We start from the raw sequence: 12,610 nt of genomic DNA on the forward strand, positions 1-12,610 counted from the left end.
TTTTTATTTTTAGCACTGTAAACAGTCCATTTCTTTAAAGATGTATGATTGTGATTAAGCACAATCCCAGATACCATGTGGTACAATATCAAGTAGAGTGTTACTATTAATACTGTACTGAGAGCCAGTTTGGTGTAGTGGTTAAGTGCGTGGACTCTTATCTGGGAGAACCGGGTTTGATTTCCCACTTCTCCACTTGCACCTGCTGGAATGGCCTTGAGTTAGCCCTAGCATTGGCAGATGTTGTTCTTGAAAAGGTAGCTGCTGTGAGAGCCCTCTCAGCCCCACCCACCTCACAGGGTGTCTTTTGTGGGGAGAGAAGATATAGGAGATTGTAAACCACTTTGAGTCTGTGTTTTAGAGAAGCTGCAATTCTTCTTCAATTCTTCTACTGTAGCGATGTGCACAGACCCAGAAAGCCTGGTTCGCTTCAGGCAGGTGGACCTGAACCAAATCCCTGACCTGAACCCCCAAGCAAAACCTGCCTGAACTGAAATAGTTTGGGGTTCCACTGACAACAAGTGCATGTCACTTCTGGGTGGCATCAGGCACACACCACTGGCATGCCTACATCATTTGGAAGTGACACAAGTATGTTGGCCCCCCTCTAACATACCTACACCACTTCCAGGTGCATTGGGCACTTCCCTGACACACTTGAATTACTCAGAAGTGATGTAAGCACATCAGACAACATGCTTGTGTCACTTCTGGATGATGCAGGTGCGCCGGGGTGGTGCCCAATGCCACTCAGAAGAGGCATACATGTTGGGGGGTAAACACTTGAACCGAATTTGGTGAGTGTTCAGGGAAGTCTTCTTTCCTGAACCTTGGTCCAGGGTTCACAAATCAGCCAAAGTTTGGACCAAACTTTAGCTCAGGTTTGGGCCTGTGCTCATACTTACTGTACTGTACTACCCTTAATACTGTATGAGAGCCGGTGTGTTGTATTGGTTAAGAGCAGTGGACAGTAATCTGGAGAACTGGGTTTGGTTCTCCACACCCCCCACGTGAAGCCAGCTGAGTGATCTTGGGCCCATCACAGTTCTCTTAGAGCTCTCTCAGTCACACCTACCTCACAGGGTGTCTGTTATAAGTAGATGAAGGAAAGGCAATTGTAAGCCACTCTGAGACTCCTTTGGGTAGTGAAAAGTGGGGTATAAAAGCCAAATCTTCTTCTATTCGCTGTGACATCACCAACCCCCACCCACATGATATCATGGGAATACATGCGTGACAACATCAGTAGCAAGTCTCAGAGTATGTACTCTTATGCCCCCTCACCATAATTTGCCAGTTACAGGTCTGGCTCTGACAAAATTTCACTCCTCATATCACTCAGACCCAACCCAAACATGAAATGAGAATAAATCACAGCTCTGCAGGCCCTCGGGATGACCAGAACACTTGAAACTTTATCCCCTTAACCAGGGCTTTTTTTTTAGCAGGAACACACAGAAACACAGTTCCAGCTGGCTTGGTGTCAGGGGGTGTGGCCTAATATGCAAATGAGTTTCTGCTGGGCTTTTTCTACAAAAAAGTCCTGCCCTTAACCCTTCCTCAGCAGCCCTGCTCCTGTCATCTTTTATGGCTGTTATAACTGTGATTGAATATAAGAGACAAATAATTCCTATAGATTTTACATATGACTGAGGGAATTTAAGAATCTATGGGGCTTTTTGAAGTCTTTTTTTCTTAACAGGTTTTGCTATATTGTGTTTTTAAGTGATTTGCTATAATGTTTTATTCTATGTATTGTGCCCCGCAATGTGCCCCTTCTGTGGAAAAGTGATGTATAACTTTTCAAAAAGGAATGGTTTGTATTTTATTTTGGTCCAATATAATATCTGGATTGTTGTGAACCAAAAGGCTTTTTGGATTAGCTTGCAGGCATAATAGGTCTATTGTAGTGATACTTGTATATTCCTCTAACATCGTGCAAGCATAGATACGTTCTGGTCTGCCATCAGAAATTCTTCCTTCCTCCAATTCAATTTTTAACATTTATGAGAAGTATAATTCTCATACCCTTATCACCCATCATTACATGTATAGGGTATTTTCTTTTTTAAATTTCTGGTAATCAAAGTATCTTTCCACTTTCTATCTGTTCTGGGAGTACTCTTAACAATTTTGATATGCTCATCAGTGAAAGAGCAAGTGATGCCTAAGCATTTCTATCTTACCTCTTGACAATGGAAAAACAAAAATTACCCTTTTAAAAACATCGATCACATCTCACATGCAGCAGTCCCTTCTCTAATTCAAAAGCTGTAAATAAAGCCCACACTCAAGAACTGAGCACCTCCAAATGCAATGATGAGGTCACAATGAATTCCAGGCAATACATCTGGAAGAACCCTTTAATGCTATCAACTGGCTCTTGTTACTTTATTGGAAAGCCTATAAATATGCACACAATTGTACAGGTATTCAAATGAGAAAAAGACTGCTGAGACAAATGCATTTTAAAATCTTCGTAGTGGAAAAGGTTTGAGAAGAACTGAACACTGATAAGTTTTCTTCCAGAGGAAGCAGACTATGATTGTAAAACAGACTTAATTGTAAACCTTTATTATTTTAAGAAAAAGTGACTACGAACCTAAACTGAGATTCCTATGCTGGGACTGTTTGTTAAGCTTTTTAAAGATGCTGCAGACCTTATGATCAGTGCCGGTGATCCCAAAAGCATGCAGCTTTGATAATCAGTTTCACATGGACTACCATTTATCTGCTTTTATTTTTTGCAATTGAGATGGTTCCTTGGTATGTGACAAGGCCTGACCTGGGCTCAGTTTAAACATCGCATACAGCCAACTCCATGTTTAAACAGGGCTGCTTGCACATATATTGTTAGCACACCAATGCAATGACTACACAGTCTACAGACTTGTCGTGTGCTAATATTCCACACATATCATCTAAGGCTTTTGATGCTGGACATGTCCAATGTAATGTCAAGTTCTTCTAACATACTCACTAGCATCACATTTTAAGTGGGGTCATACAGTTGCAGCAGAAAGAAGTGATGGAATTGCAAAGAACAGACATATTAAAAGTCAGGAAGTCATTCCTTGGTATGTGTTTGGATGTGCTGACCCCTTTCGCAGCTACTGGTAAGCTGTGACTGGGGTCAGGGGTCGTTTTGTAGAAAAATATGTGGTGGGGCTCATTAGCATAACTCATCAGCATATGCCACCCCCCCCCAGACAAAAGCAACCTGATGCAAGAAAGGAGAGTCCTGGGCAAGCGAGGCCTGCTTGGGCTGGCTAGAGATCCATCCAGCCCAAGCAGGCCTCACCCACCTGGAGCTCTCCTGGGCCGCCCCCACCCCCAGTCAAAAGGCCAGCAAGCCACCTGCCACCCCAAAATCACATAAGAAGTGGATAAAGGGTGGTGTGGGCTTCTCCAGGGGTTAGTGAGGGATGCTGGGGGCATGGCAAAGCCCCTGGTGGCTGGCTGGCTGCCTGGTCTCCTAATCCAGGGAATGTTATGCAGCTGCACCTCCTATTCAATGGACAAGGTAGGTGGGGAGGAAGAGAGTGAACCCTCAGAAAGGTTCTGAGAACCCTCAGAAACCCTCTGAGCTCTTGCTGAATCTGAGGCCTGACAGGGGTTATCTTGGTCATGGAACATCTGATGCAGCTGTCCCAGGCACCCAACTACTCAGAGCTCTGCCTTCCTAACAGAGGGGGAGGGGGAGAAGAAGCTGCCAGCCACTTTGTCAAGCAGTTGCCCCCTCAGTGGCTGCCTTACGCAGAGTGAGAGCTGCCCTTGCTTGATCCTGCAGTGCTCCAGGCAGGGGAATGGCAATGATTCTGGGGACCTATCCTAGACTTCTGTCCAGGGCTCCAGAATCACTAAGACCAGCAACAGTTTATTCAAGGTATGAGCTTGTCATTCAGTTCAAGTCATTTATTTAATGACCCAAAGTTAGAATTAAAACAAGTTAAAACAAATATACATTGGTTACATGATCCAGACATACATAGTTAAAACAGGCAAATATTAAATAAACAAACTTGTAAGATTTATAAAATGCGTTAGGTGCAGTTGGAGGGTTTTCTCTGCCTAATTAGAATAGCCCAAGCACAAAATCTGGCCACCTTGGCAGTGGCTTCGTTTTTATAATCTGCTAGGAGAAGAGCAGAATAAAATTGATTTGTTCTACCTGATATGGTGCTATAATAATTGTTAGTGCCACTAGATGCAAAATTTGTTCTAATGCTTCAGGCCAATATGGCTGCCCAAATGAATCTATGGTTAAATGTAGTGACTGAAAAGAAAACACAAAGCTGCAGCTGTCCTTATCCTGGATCCTTGCACAGGGTGTCTTAGTGATTCTACTATTTGAGGAAGTGTGCTTTTGTTGGTCTTAAAGGCGCCACTCAAAATGTGTTCTACATTTAGGCATACCAATCCCCAGGTCCCAGCAGGGATTCTCTCACTTTCCCAGGCTGCTTCCCACTCCCAGTCAGCTGGCCGGTGGGGGGAAGTCCCTCCCCCACAGCACCATGTGCCTTTCCATCTCCAGAGGCTTCAGTCTGCACTTGGAAAGGCTTCCTCTTGCGTCTGTGTTTTTAAGGCTGAATGGATGGTGTGTCTGTGTCTTTAAGAGGGCTGAATGGGGGTGGGGAAGGAGTAGGCAAAAGATCATGGCTGCTCCCAGTGGTTTCGAAAGCAGCTCAGACCCTCCATTAATTGCACATTCTTTTCAGAGGTCCTTTGCATAGGAAAGGTAAACTTAATCCTTTAGTTGCTCTGTGTTTCTTTGAAGAAGTTGGAAGTTCAGCAACTGGTTAGTAGAGATGCCAATTCCCCACTTCAGAGTCATCAGAAATGGGAGGGGGGGAGGGATATGTCTGCTAGGTACTTCATTATTCCCTATGGAGATAGGTCCTCATAGGGGATAATGGAGAATTCATCTGGGGGTATCTGGGGCTCTTGGGGGGCTGTTGTTTGAGGTAGAGGCACCAGATTTTTAGCATAGCATCCGATGACCCTCCTCAAAATGCTCTCCAAGTTTCAAAAAGATTGGACCAGGGGGTCCAATTCTATGAGCCCTGAAAGAAGGTGCCCCTATCTTTCATTATTTCTAATGTAGGGAAGGCATTTAAAAGGTGAGCAGTTCCTTTAAATGTGATCAGTGGCGTCACTAGGGCGGGGCCAAGGGGGCCATCAGCCCTCCCCCAGAGCATTCTCATTGGCCCCAGGCACTGACCCATGCCCCCCCCAACAGGAAGGGGCTGGCCCGTTGACAATAGCGCAAATCCTAAACAGGGTTAGGTCTTTCTTAACCCCTTTGGCTTGGACGGACTTGGAAGGTGCGGGGGTGGGGGACGCTCCGGTGAGGAACCCTTTGCAACTATTCCGCAGCAGGGAAGCCGGAGAGCTGCTCTCCCCCGAGTGGGATTTCGGTCGATCAGGGGCGTTCTCGGAAATTGTCAGTTGCAGCGAGAGAAGGATGGCTAAGAGAACTTGGTGCGCAGAAAACTCTGGCGGTGGTTCCTAGAGATCTCTGCTGAACGCCACCCCTGTTAGTAGTGAATCATCAAGGCGGTCCAAGTCCAAGATCGGAGGGGGAAGGACCTCCCCTGGGCATGCTTAGTCCTAGGCAGGCTTAAGCAGAAGTCCGTTCCCACCTGGGTTGCAGCAGGCTCAGGAGCGAAGCTGGAAACTGCCCCAGGTGGAGTCCCACCCAGCCCTCCCTCCAGGAAGCTCAACGTTTGAGACTCCCTACAACTCGAGGCGGTGGAGAGCTAAAGCCACTCTCTCGTTCTCAGTCTCAGGGAGAAGGAGAAAGTGGCTGCTGTAAGCCGCTCTGGATCCCACCACGCGAGGGAAAAGCCAGGGAGAAATACCTCCAGAAGCATCACAGGGCTGATTCTCGCCCAGCCTTCTCGTCCGTCCTCTACTGCGGGTCGCTCAGAAGGCGCGGGGCTCGAGGAGACAGAAGGAAAACTACTGAAAGAGGGGAAGGGGGAGTGGGCGGGGCAGAAGCCGCGGAGAGACCGGGGCATGGGAAAAGAGGCAGATCGGTGGCTTGGACTGACAAGGGGAGGAGCCCTCCAAAAGGGGTGATGCCCAATGGGGGGGGTGACTTGAATCAGTTACACCCCAGGGTGCAACCCACCCTAGTGACGCCTCTGAATGTGATGGCCAGAACTCCCTTTGTTTGTCACAACTTTGCTTATGGCTCCGCCCCCAATGTCTCCTGGCTCCACCCCACAAAGTCTCCTGGCTTTACCCACAAAGTCCCCAGATATTTCTTGAATTGGACTTGGCAACCCTATTTACATTTAACCATGCATAATAGTACACTACATGCAGAACACACTACATACAAACCTACATACAAATGCTGATATTTATGTATACACAAACTCTGTTGTGAGCAAAGGCTGAATATATGTATATTATCCATACCATACAAAATGGTGGTCACACAAATCAAGAGGATTATATGTAGTGATCTGCCCATACATAATTATTGAAAAAGGTCTATATTCCACTTGTGTGATCAGATCATTATATCCCTATCCTCTACATGTGTGCCTACATAAACTACTGGCTTACCAAGCATTTCTGAAACACTGGCATGGAACACCTTAATCTAAGTATTTCTTTAGCAGCACAATTTGTTCTACCTGATTATTTATGAAAAATATTTATACCTCACCTTATCTTCCTAGAGTCAAGGCAGCTAACTAAGCAACAAGCTGTGAACACATAAAAAAAACAAGACAACATTCTATTAACAAGACAAAAACAACACACAAAACATAGATCTATTAAAACATTCTATTAATAAGACAAAAACAACACACAAAACATTGTCAGATCTGTTAAAACAGTTTAGCCTTCACCAAATGTCCTTTGAAGTGAAACCAATTTACACACTTTCCTGAATGCAGAAAGTGAAGATGCTCACTGCAACCACTCTGCTAAACCATTCCAAAGGATTGGGCCTACCACAAAAAATGGCAACATCCATGAACTAACCTTTGCTAGATATATAAACCTTTTCATCGTATGACCATCTCACAATGGCCATCCAGTTAACTTCAGTGAGTTAAATGTAAAAGTTGCATCATACGTCCATGCCTTTCGGAAGATGAAAATATTTTTTAAAATCAATTTATAGTCCTCAGGATTTAAACAAAATATAAAGCAGTGAGCGTATTGTTTTTCCTCCTTGAACATTTGAAAGAAATATACCCTTGCTGCCCCTAAATATATATTTTTATGAGTCTAACAGATGCACTATTGCCCACTGCAAGTAGTCGACTCTGTTTGGTCTAATCAACGCACAGCATGAACTGGATCACCTAGGGATTGACAAGAGTTAGGAACAGCATTTAGCACTTTGCTGACCTTGAGTCCACCTTTTCAAAACTCCTTCTGGAACCAAGATTTTTTTCCAGCCATTTTCAAGTGATTTTTTCCATCTCCTCCTGAGAATAAAACACTTGATTGACCACTAATGTTAAAGCTAAATTCTCTCACAGGGAACGGGGGGGAAAGAATTGCTAATAGAACAAAGTGAAGAAATATTCATAAACTTTATCACTGGGTATTAAAAATGCTTTAACAGATTTTGGTGTGCAGTATATTGTTATTTTCAGAGAATCTTTCCCCTTAACTAAAAACCTGGTTTTGAGATGAGGCATATACAAAAAAAAAATAAAAATAAAGACACACAGGGAAATAATGTTGGAACTCCTGAAACTATGGCTCTGGGAAAAAAAACATGAGTTATTTTCTATATTCACCATATAGCAAAGTATAAAATGTAATGATAGTATGATAAAGGTTAATTTTTTGTGGGATAGATACAAAGCATTTGCAAAAGCAAAAAGTAGAGTTGTGTCCAAGAGTCATCCATTATATGTCCAGGCTGTGATGGCATCAGTTGGAAAGATTAAGTATTGCACATCTGCAAAATGTAAAAAAAAAAAAAAGCACACTTTTTGGCAACTTGGATTTCAACCTCCCAACACAATAAGCAGCTTTATGTATATGAATATTTAGAAGGTGCAATTTCTCTGGCTTCAATTCAGCAGTGACCCATTCATTTAGCACTGAATTTGACCAAGAGACTCTCTATCTAATTAATGGATCCTTTCTAGTCCCTTTTGGCTGGCTTTCCCATCATAAAGAGACATAAACTAGCTGGATCTGGACACATGAGAATGAATACCTAGACCATAAAGAGTTCTTCTGGTGGGGAAAAATAGTGGTGTAATAATTTTAAACTCCCCTTTTCTGCACAATAGGGTACATTCCAAGGTTATGGTCCCAGAATAACTAGGCTCTGCTTATCTTTCATTAGTAGAAAAGAGTCGTTCATGCCAACTCTCAATGTTCAATTGCATTTTCAAGTTAATTTGCCCCCCCAGTCGAAAGAAGAGACAGACACATGTGTTGGGTTATAACCGGGCCGCTTTATTAAATCAATTAACCTGTAAACTCGGCAGGGATAATGCCTGACAGAACAAGCCCTGGGGTCACCCCTTGACCCCGCCTTGTCCTAAGGGCGAGCACCCCTGCCCCCAGCACAAACCCGCCGTAATTCGGGTTGTAACTGAGCGGCCAGGCCCCCAGCCATTCTTCACCTGGGCCAGCATCGATCCCCATGGAAAGATCCGCCCAGGTGAGGCTACCCGTGGTCTGCATTTCCCGCACTGAGCCGTTTAGCCCATCTGCGGTTCATACAAACCACCAGCACCACTGGTGCTAGGCCATAGGGTCTCCCCTGCAAAATCCTGTGGCCAAAACATCCCCCTGCCAGCGACCTAAAACTGCATAAAAAACTCTGGGACCTAACACTATAAGGCAGTACAAGGTAGGCGAAAAACAACTCCACATGGGCCAATTATGTGAAGAAGAAAAAATTCCTACCTGGCCCCCCAAAGGGGCGACCGGTCGAAACCTGTACTGCCTAGGGCGGGTGGGCGGGCAGAGAGCCAGCGAAGACGACGAACACTCTGGGCGGAGCCAGGGCTTATAAAGCCCTGACCACGCCCACCCCTATAGGACAGCTCAAGAAGCCAGGCTGTTCCTCGCTTCTTCCGGGGGGGCAAAGACGGCCCCCAGCTTAATCGCGGGCGAAGCCTGCGCAGCTGGGAAGGTGCCGAGCCTTCTCTGATATTAATAATATTTTGTCAGGAATATTTTTGCCCCAACCCTGTACCCAAGGATTTTTGGCAACATTAAGGAAGGCTAGAAGCAAGTGTCTACATTTGTTTGGAAAATACTTATATCTGGGTACTATTATTTACTTCACACAGAAATATTCTTGAAGGCTATCAAAAGGCTTCAAATAGTACAAAGCTTAGCAGTCTACTGCAAGTACCTTACCGAGTGCTTCAATGTCTTCAGTTTCCTGTAGTGCTCTGATTACTTTATGGGATTCTAAAACCATTTTGTTTGTGTCATATGAAAAACAACAAGATGTTGCCACGTTGCTCAAAGAGAGAGAGGGAGCATGTACTGGTGATGTTAGGCCACACTATGCAAAACAGCAATTATGTATGTATTTATTTAAGATATATTTAGGCCCACCATTTTACCAAGCATTTTGGATCCAACATGGGGAACAACACAGGCAAGGAACATGCAACAAACAGCTTGGTAACTAAAAACATAAGAGAAGCCATGTTAGATCAGGCCAATGGCCCATCCAGTCCAACACTCTTTGTCACACAGTCGCAAAAAAAATTATATATATATATATATATATATATATATATACACACACACACACACACACACACACTGTGGCTAATAGCCACTGATGGACCTCTGCTCCATATTTTTATCTAAACTCCTCTTGAAGGTGGCTATGCTTGTGGCCGCCACCACCTCCTGTGGCAGTGAATTCCACATGTTAATCACCCTTTGGGTGAAGAAGTACTTCCTTTTATACATTTTAACCTGTCTGCTCAGCAATTTCATCGAATGCCCATGAGTTCTTATATTGTAAGAAAAGGAGAAAAGTACTTCTTTCTCTACGTTCTCCATCCCATGCATTATCTTGTAAATCTCTATCATGTCACCCTGCAGTCGACGTTTCTCCAAGCTAAAGAGTCCCAAGCGTTTCAACCTTTCTTCATAGGGAAAGTGTTCCAGCCCTTTAATCATTCTAGTTGCCCTTTTCTGGACTTTCTCCAATGCTATAATATCCTTTTTGAGGTGCGGCAACCAGAACTGCACACAGTACTCCAAATGAGACCACACCATCGATTTATACAGGGGCATTATGATACTGGCTGATTTGTTTTCAATTCCCTTCCTAATAATTCCCAGCATGGTGTTGGCCTTTTTTATTGCAAACACACACTGTCTTGACATTTTCAGAGAGTTATCTACCACGACCCCAAGATCTCTCTCTTGGTCAGTCTCTGCCAGTTCACACCCCATCAACTTGTATTTGTAGCTGGGATTCTTGGCCCCAATGTGCATTACTTTGCACTTGCCACATTGACGCCCACTTACCCAGCCTCAACAGATCCCCTTGGAGTGAATCACAATCCTCTCTGGTTCTTACCACCCTGAACAATTTAGTGTCATCTGCAAACTTAGCCACTTCACTGCTTACTCTCAACTCCAAAACATTTATGAACAAGTTAAAGCGCATGGGACCCATAAGAGAAGCCATGTTGGATCAGGCCAATGGCCCATCCAGTCCAACACTCTGTGTCACACAGTGGCCAAAACAGATAGGAGGTTCACAAGTGGGGCTAGAAGCCCTTCCACTTTGTACCCCCCCCCCCAAGCACCAAGAATACAGTGCATCACTACCCCAGACAGTTTCAATAATATGCTGTGGCTAATAGCCACTGATGGACCTCTGCTCCATATTTTTATCCAAACCCCTCTTGAAGCTGGCTATGCTTGTAGCCGCCGCCACCTCCTGTGGCAGTAAATTCCACATGTTAATCACCCTTTGGATGAAGAAGTACTTCCTTTTATCCATTCTATCCCAACTGCTCAGCAATTTCATTGAATGCCCATGAGTTCTTGTATTGTGAAAATGGGAGAAAAGTACTTCTTTCTCTACTTTCTCCATCCCATGCATAATCTTGTAAACCTCTATCATGTCACTCCGCAGTCGACGTTTCTCCAAGCTAAAGAGCCCCAAGCGTTTTAACCTTTCTTCATAGGGAAAGTGTTCCAAACCTTTAATCATTCTAGTTGCCCTTTTCTGGACTTTTCCCAATGCTATAATATCCTTTTTGAGGTGCGGTGACCAGAATTGTACACAGTATTCCAAATGAGACCGCATCATCGATTTATACAGGGGCATTATGAGGCTGACTGATTTGTTTTCAATTCCTTTCAGTGTCCCAGCATGACGTTGGCCTTTTTTATTGCAATTGCACACTGTCTTGACATTTTCAGTGAGTTATCTACCACGACCCCAAGATCTCTCTCTTGGTCAGTCTCTGCCTTTTCACAACCCATCAACTTGTATTTGTAGCTGGGATTTTTGGCCCCAATGTGCATTACTTTGCACTTGCCACATTGACGCCCACTTACCCAGCCTCAACAGATCCCCTTGGAGTGCCTCACAATCCTCTCTGGTTCTTACCACCCTGAACAATTTAGTGTCATCTGCAAACTTAGCCACTTCACTGCTTACTCTCAACTCCAAAACATTTATGAACAAGTTAAAGCGCATGGGACCCAGTACTGAGCCCTGCGGCACCCCACTGCTTACCGTCTTCCACTGCGAAGATTGCCCATTTATACTCACTCTCTGTTTCCTATTAATTAGCCAGTTTTTGATCCATAAGAGGACTTGTCCTTTTACTCCATGACTCTCGAGCTTACTAAGGAGCCTTTGATGAGGAACTTTCTGGAAGTCAAGGTAAACAACATCTATTGGGTCCCCTTTGTCCATATGCTTGTTCACCCCCTCAAAGAACTGTAACAGGTTAGTGAGGCAAGATCTTCCCTTACAGAACCCATGCTGAGTCTTCCTCAATAACTTGTGTTCATCAATGTGCCTACTCATTCTGTCCTTGATAATGGTTTCTAGCAGCTTTCCCGGTATTGAAGTCAGGCTGACTGGCCTATAATTTCCCAGATCTCCTCTGGAACCCTTTTTAAAGATGGGGGTGACATTTGCTACCTTCTAGTCCTCAGGAACGGAGGCAGATTTCAATGAAAGATTACATATTTTTGTCAGGAGATCCACAAATTCACTTTTGAGTTCTTTCAGAACTCTTCGATGTATGCCATCCGGACCTTGTGACATTAGTTTTTAATTTATCTATCAGTTGTAGGACCTCCTCTCTTGTCACCTCAATCTGACTCAGGTCTTTCAACACCCCTTCCAAAATTCTAATAGTCTAACAAATTCCAAAATTCTAATAGTCTAACAAATTCTAATAGTCTAACAAATGAACGATTTATGCTGCAACAATAAAAATAATCCCGATTCCCATTCATTTTTTAAATATGACAATGACAACAAAATAATCTATTAGTAGGATGTTCAACAAATAGAGGAAGAAAGAAACAAAAAAAATAAAAGATTTAAGAGCTTCCCTGATTTTGTTTACTTTGCAATGTTTAACAAACATTGTTACCTCTCAAGATACTA

This window comes from Heteronotia binoei, chromosome 6 (genome assembly GCF_032191835.1).
Source record: "Heteronotia binoei isolate CCM8104 ecotype False Entrance Well chromosome 6, APGP_CSIRO_Hbin_v1, whole genome shotgun sequence".
In the NCBI taxonomy this organism is placed as follows: domain Eukaryota; kingdom Metazoa; phylum Chordata; class Lepidosauria; order Squamata; family Gekkonidae; genus Heteronotia; species Heteronotia binoei.